At 40.9% G+C, this 7,500-nt stretch overlaps 2 non-coding genes across 2 annotated transcripts; both read left to right on the top strand.

Annotated features, from left to right (window-relative positions):
• Positions 1 to 2,262: 2,262 nt before the first annotated feature.
• LOC123688477 lies at positions 2,263 to 2,381 on the top strand. Its single transcript, XR_006749994.1, has one exon. It is a non-coding gene; the product is annotated as a 5S ribosomal RNA (ribosomal RNA).
• A 1,954-nt stretch (positions 2,382 to 4,335) lies between these two features.
• On the top strand, positions 4,336 to 4,454 carry LOC123688476. Its single transcript, XR_006749993.1, has one exon. It is a non-coding gene; the product is annotated as a 5S ribosomal RNA (ribosomal RNA).
• The last annotated feature ends 3,046 nt before the right edge of the window (positions 4,455 to 7,500 follow it).

Raw genomic sequence — 7,500 nt, 5'->3', positions numbered from 1 at the left:
CCGATCTATCTAAACAGTCTCGACGCACCCAACACTCTTTCAAAGTCGGATTACTCGGACTCAATCTGAAAATGGACCGATGCATGACGTCAACACTTAGCCCGCCTCGTCTGATCTATCTAAGCCATCTCGACCCACCCAACACGCCTTCCAAGTCGGATCACTCGGACTTCGATCTGAAAATCTCCGGACTCATTTTTATGAATATCCCCAGTCAGTAAGAACGTTATTTCGCCAATATATACCAACAATAAACCATATTCCAATAGCTGAACCAAAAATATAATTCCCGATCCAAACGTTCTGCATCGCCCAACGCGACCACCTTCCCTATATATGTCAGGAGAGCACAGGGTTCCCCTCCAGACAACACTTACGCTCTATCCCCGACTCTCGGTCGATCGATAGGCCAGGTCAGCGGTGTCTGTTTCGGCCGAAGCTCGGACTTTGGTCAAAATGTTCCGATACAAAATTTGAACCAAGATAGATACAGATATGATTCCTTCTTAAATATACGTTGATTATCGAACAGAATATGGTAAATATTTTGCGATGACCGAGGATTTCATGAATTTTTTTTTTTTTTCGAAAAAATTTTCTATTATCGGAATTTCCTCAAATTTCATTTGGTTGCCTCCTAATGCTTATTAAAAATGATAACCAACAATCAGAATCATTATTTATCATTTATTTCAATTTTTATAATGAAAAACGTTCACGTCCTTTCGCGCCTCTCGATCGTCGTTTACGTGATGCATCGGTCAGCCCTAGTTTACGTGGTGCATCGGTAAGATCGAGTTCACGTTCTGCATCGGTCTGCCCGAGTTTACGTGGTGCATCGGTAAGATCGAGATTACGTGGTGCATCGGTAAGATCGAGTTCACGTTCTGCATCGGTCTGCCTGAGTTTACGTGGTGCATCGGTATGATCGAGTTTACGTTCTGCATCGGTGTGATCTAGTTTACGTTGTGCATCGGTAAGATCGAGATTACGTGAAGCATCGGTATGATCGAGTTTACGTTCTGCATCGGTCTGGACTCTGAGATATATTTTCGACGTGAAAATGTTCCGATACAACTTTTGAACCAGGATAGTTAGAGAGATGATTTTTTCTGGGATGTACGTTGATTGGGGAATGGATTGTGGAAAATAACTTGCCATGACCGAGGTGTTCTCGAATTTTTTTTTTTTTTCGAAAAATATTTTCTGATTTTGGATTTCACTCAAATTTGATTTCGTTGCCTTCTAATGTGTTCTAAAAGAGTAAATCAGTAATCAGAATCGAAAAATATTTTTCGGATTTTTTTTTTTTTGAAAAAAAATTTTCTGATTTTGGAATTTCCTCAAATTTGATTTGGTTGCCTTCTAATGTGTTTTTAAAGCGTAAATCAGTAATCAGAATCAATATTCATTGTCGACTTTAATTTTTATAAGGAAAAATGTTCACGTCCTTAAACGCCTCCCCATCATTAGCCCGAGTCCAAGTCGATGTCAGTCCCGAGCGGACGGTGTCAGATACTACCTATCGCCCCGGTCTGGACTTGGCGAGGTATTTCGACGTGAAATGTTCCGATACAACTTTTGAACCAGGATAGTTAGAGAGATGATTTCTTCTATGTTGTACGTTGATTGTGGAATGGATTGTGGGAAATAACTTGCCATGACCCAGGTGTTCTTGAATTTTTTTTTTTTTCGAAAAAAATTTTCTGATCTTGAAATTTCCTCAAATCTGATTGCGTTGCCTTCTAATGTGTACTAAAAGAGTAAATCAGTAATCAGAATCAATATTCATTGTCGACTTTAATTTTTATAAGGAAAAATGTTCACGTCCTTAAACGCCTCTCCATCGTTACCCCGACTCCAAGACGATGTTAGACCGGAGCGGACGGTGTCAAATGCGACCGATCTCCCCGGTCTGGACTTAGCGAGATATTCCGACGTGAAATGTTCCGATACAAAAATTTAACTGTGATAGTTAGAGAGATGGTTCCTTTTGTGATGTACGTTGATTGTGTAATAGAATATGGAAATAAACTTGAGATGACCGAGGTCTTCTGGGATTTTTTTTTTTTTTCGAAAAATATTTTTCGATTTCGGAAATCCCTCAAATTTCATTGAGATATGTCCTAATGTGTTCTTAAAACTTAAATCAACAATCAGAATTAATATCCAAAAGTTATTTCATTTTTTATAAGGAAAAACGTTCACGTCCTTTCCGCTCCCAAAAAGTGAGATATCATAGAAAATATCGCTATATTTGTTGTTTACGGCCATACCACGCTGAAATTGCCAGTTCTCGTCAGAACACTGAAGCCAAGCAGCGTCGGGCGCGGTTAGTACTTGGATGGGTGACCGCTTGGGAACACCGCGTGCTGTAAGCTTTTTTTTTACGTTCTGCATCGGTCTGCCGAGATAACGTGGTGCATCGGTATGATCGAGTTTACGTTCTGCATCGGTAAGATCGAGATTACGTGATGCATCGGTAAGATTGAGATTACGTGGTGCATCGGTAAGATCGAGTTTACGTGGTGCATCGGTAAGATCCAATTCACGTTCTGCATCGGTAAGATCCAGTTCACGTGGTGCATCGGTAAGATCGAGATTACGTGGTGCATCGGTAAGATCGAGTTTACGTGGTGCATCGGTAAGATCCAATTCACGTTCTGCATCGGTAAGATCCAGTTCACGTGGTGCATCGGTAAGATTGAGATTACGTGGTGCATCGGTAAGATCGAGTTTACGTGGTGCATCGGTAAGATCCAATTCACGTTCTGCATCGGTAAGATCCAGTTCACGTGGTGCATCGGTAAGATTGAGATTACGTGGTGCATCGGTAAGATCGAGTTTACGTGGTGCATCGGTAAGATCCAATTCACGTTCTGCATCGGTAAGATCCAGTTCACGTGGTGCATCGGTAAGATCGAGATTACGTGGTGCATCGGTAAGATCTACTTTACGTTCTGCATCGGTCTGCCTGAGTTTACGTGGTGCATCGGTATGATCGAGTTTACGTTCTGCATCGGTGTGATCTAGTTTACGTTGTGCATCGGTAAGATCGAGATTACGTGAAGCATCGGTATGATCGAGTTTACGTTCTGCATCGGTCTGGACTCTGAGATATATTTTCGACGTGAAAATGTTCCGATACAACTTTTGAACCAGGATAGTTAGAGAGATGATTTTTTCTGGGATGTACGTTGATTGGGGAATGGATTGTGGAAAATAACTTGCCATGACCGAGGTGTTCTCGAATTTTTTTTTTTTTTCGAAAAATATTTTCTGATTTTGGATTTCACTCAAATTTGATTTCGTTGCCTTCTAATGTGTTCTAAAAGAGTAAATCAGTAATCAGAATCGAAAAATATTTTTCGGATTTTTTTTTTTTTGAAAAAAAATTTTCTGATTTTGGAATTTCCTCAAATTTGATTTGGTTGCCTTCTAATGTGTTTTTAAAGCGTAAATCAGTAATCAGAATCAATATTCATTGTCGACTTTAATTTTTATAAGGAAAAATGTTCACGTCCTTAAACGCCTCCCCATCATTAGCCCGAGTCCAAGTCGATGTCAGTCCCGAGCGGACGGTGTCAGATACTACCTATCGCCCCGGTCTGGACTTGGCGAGGTATTTCGACGTGAAATGTTCCGATACAACTTTTGAACCAGGATAGTTAGAGAGATGATTTCTTCTATGTTGTACGTTGATTGTGGAATGGATTGTGGGAAATAACTTGCCATGACCCAGGTGTTCTTGAATTTTTTTTTTTTTCGAAAAAAATTTTCTGATCTTGAAATTTCCTCAAATCTGATTGCGTTGCCTTCTAATGTGTACTAAAAGAGTAAATCAGTAATCAGAATCAATATTCATTGTCGACTTTAATTTTTATAAGGAAAAATGTTCACGTCCTTAAACGCCTCTCCATCGTTACCCCGACTCCAAGACGATGTTAGACCGGAGCGGACGGTGTCAAATGCGACCGATCTCCCCGGTCTGGACTTAGCGAGATATTCCGACGTGAAATGTTCCGATACAAAAATTTAACTGTGATAGTTAGAGAGATGGTTCCTTTTGTGATGTACGTTGATTGTGTAATAGAATATGGAAATAAACTTGAGATGACCGAGGTCTTCTGGGATTTTTTTTTTTTTTCGAAAAATATTTTTCGATTTCGGAAATCCCTCAAATTTCATTGAGATATGTCCTAATGTGTTCTTAAAACTTAAATCAACAATCAGAATTAATATCCAAAAGTTATTTCATTTTTTATAAGGAAAAACGTTCACGTCCTTTCCGCTCCCAAAAAGTGAGATATCATAGAAAATATCGCTATATTTGTTGTTTACGGCCATACCACGCTGAAATTGCCAGTTCTCGTCAGAACACTGAAGCCAAGCAGCGTCGGGCGCGGTTAGTACTTGGATGGGTGACCGCTTGGGAACACCGCGTGCTGTAAGCTTTTTTTTTACGTTCTGCATCGGTCTGCCGAGATAACGTGGTGCATCGGTATGATCGAGTTTACGTTCTGCATCGGTAAGATCGAGATTACGTGATGCATCGGTAAGATTGAGATTACGTGGTGCATCGGTAAGATCGAGTTTACGTGGTGCATCGGTAAGATCCAATTCACGTTCTGCATCGGTAAGATCCAGTTCACGTGGTGCATCGGTAAGATCGAGATTACGTGGTGCATCGGTAAGATCGAGTTTACGTGGTGCATCGGTAAGATCCAATTCACGTTCTGCATCGGTAAGATCCAGTTCACGTGGTGCATCGGTAAGATTGAGATTACGTGGTGCATCGGTAAGATCGAGTTTACGTGGTGCATCGGTAAGATCCAATTCACGTTCTGCATCGGTAAGATCCAGTTCACGTGGTGCATCGGTAAGATTGAGATTACGTGGTGCATCGGTAAGATCGAGTTTACGTGGTGCATCGGTAAGATCCAATTCACGTTCTGCATCGGTAAGATCCAGTTCACGTGGTGCATCGGTAAGATCGAGATTACGTGGTGCATCGGTAAGATCGAGTTTACGTGGTGCATCGGTAAGATCCAATTCACGTTCTGCATCGGTAAGATCCAGTTCACGTGGTGCATCGGTAAGATTGAGATTACGTGGTGCATCGGTAAGATCCAGTTCACGTGGTGCATCGGTAAGATGGAGATTACGTGGTGCATCGGTAAGATCGAGATTACGTGGTGCATCGGTAAGATCTACTTTACGTTCTGCATCGGTCTGCCCTTGTTTACGTGGTGCATCGGTAAGATCGAGATTACGTGAAGCATCGGTATGATCGAGTTTACGTTCTGCATCGGTCTGCCCGATATTACGTGGTGCATCGGTCTGCCCTAGTTTACGTGGTGCATCGGTTTGGACTTAGAGATATATTTTCGACGTGAAAATGTTCCGATACAACTTTTGAACCAGGATAGTTAGAGAGATGATTTTTTCTGGGATGTACGTGGATCGGGGAATGGATTGTGGGAAATAACTTGCCATGACCGAGGTGTCCTCGAATTTTTTTTTTTTTCGAAAAAAATTTTCTGATTGTGGAATTTTCTCAAATTTGATTTGGTTGCCTCCTAATGTGTTCTAAAAGAGTAAATCAGTAATCGGAATCGAAAAATATTTTTCGGATTTTTTTTTTTTTCGAAAAAAATTTTCTGATCGTGGAATTTCCTCAAATTCGATTTGGTTGCCTTCTAATGTGTTTTTAAAGCGTAAATCAGTAATCAGAATCAATATTCATTGTCGACTTTAATTTTTATAAGGAAAAATGTTCACGTCCTTAAACGCCTCCCCATCATCAGCCCGAGTCCAAGTCGATGTCAGTCCCGAGCGGACGGTGTCAGATACTACCTATCGCCGAGGTCTGGACTTGGCGAGATATTACGACGTGAAATGTTCCGATACAACTTTTGAACCAGGATAGTTAGAGAGATGATTTCTTCTATGTTGTACGTTGATTGTGGAATGAAATACGGAAAATAACTCGCCATGACCGAGGTGATTACGATTTTTTTTTTTTTTCGAAAAAAATTTTCTGATCGTGGAATTTTCTCAAATTTGATTTGGTTGCCTCCTTATATGTTCTAGTAGCGATAATCAACAATCAGAATCAAAATCCATGGTCGGGTTTGATTTTTATAAGGAAAAATGTTCACGTCCTTTTTTACAACCCCGACTCATTGACGATGTTAGAACCGAGCCGGCGGTGTCAGATACGACCGATCGCCCCGGTCCCGATCGTCATTTACGTTGTGCATCGGTCTGCCCGAGATTACGTGGTGCATCGGTCTGGACTTAGAGATATATTTTCGACGTGAAAATGTTCCGATACAACTTTTGAACTAGGATAGTTAGAGAGATGATTTTTTCTGGGATGTACGTTGATTGGGGAATGGATTGTGGGAAATAACTTGCCATGACCGAGGTGTTCTCGAATTTTTTTTTTTTTTTCGAAAAAAATTTTCTGATTGTGGAATTTTCTCAAATTTGATTTGGTTGCCTCCTAATGTGTTCTAATAGCGATAATCAACAATCAGAATCAAAATCCATGGTCGGGTTTGATTTTTATAAGGAATAATGTTCACGTCCTTTTTCGCCTATGTTCTTTTTCGACGTGAAAAGTTCCGATACAACTTTTGAACCAGGATAGTTAGAGAGATGATTTTTTCTGGGATGTATGTTGATTGACGTACGAAACTTGGAAAAAAAATAGAAAAGACCGAGGTACTCTAGAAAAAAAATTTATTGAAAATATTTTTTTGATTTCGGAATTAATTCGAAATTCATTCAGATGTCTTCTATCAATATCGCGAAAGAAAAATCAATAATCAGAATCGATATTCATCTAAGATTATTTCCTTTTGGATTGTGTTAACATTCGGTACGATCTTGTCTACGTGATGCATCGGTTTGTTTCTCGGCTCTTGTGAGCAAGTTGGACACTCGAGACGGCCTCCATCGATCGGATTAGGCGGGCTTTAATGTTAACGTGCTGCATCGGTGTGATCTTGTTTACGTCATGCATCGGTATAGCTTTAAATCGCGCCGTAAAGTCGTTCACGTCATGCATCGGTATCTTAAATCGCGCCGAAAAGTCGTTCACGTCATGCATCGGTATCTTAAATCGCGCCGTAAAGTCGTTCACGTCATGCATCGGTATCTTAAATCGAGCCGAAAAGTCGTTCACGTCATGCATCGGTGGCACAAAAAAAAGACGCCGATGCATGACGTGAGCCGACTTTTCGGCGCGATTTAAGATACCGATGCATGACGTGAACGACTTTACGGCGCGATTTAAGATACCGATGCATGACGTGAACCGACTTTTCGGCATGAAGTCAGCTAAAATTATCGTGTGCATCTTGGGTCGGTCCACGTACCGTAGATCAGAGAGGGACGACGTACATACATCGGATACATTTGTATCCAACAAGTTACGATCGTCGTCTGATCCAGCGGTAATCGGACCTACTCTCGTGAATTTATTTTGCCCCT

Source organism: Harmonia axyridis, chromosome X (genome assembly GCF_914767665.1).
Source record: "Harmonia axyridis chromosome X, icHarAxyr1.1, whole genome shotgun sequence".
In the NCBI taxonomy this organism is placed as follows: domain Eukaryota; kingdom Metazoa; phylum Arthropoda; class Insecta; order Coleoptera; family Coccinellidae; genus Harmonia; species Harmonia axyridis.
The sequence above is the reverse complement of the archived record's forward strand: the minus strand, read 5'-3'. Positions and strand labels throughout refer to the sequence as shown.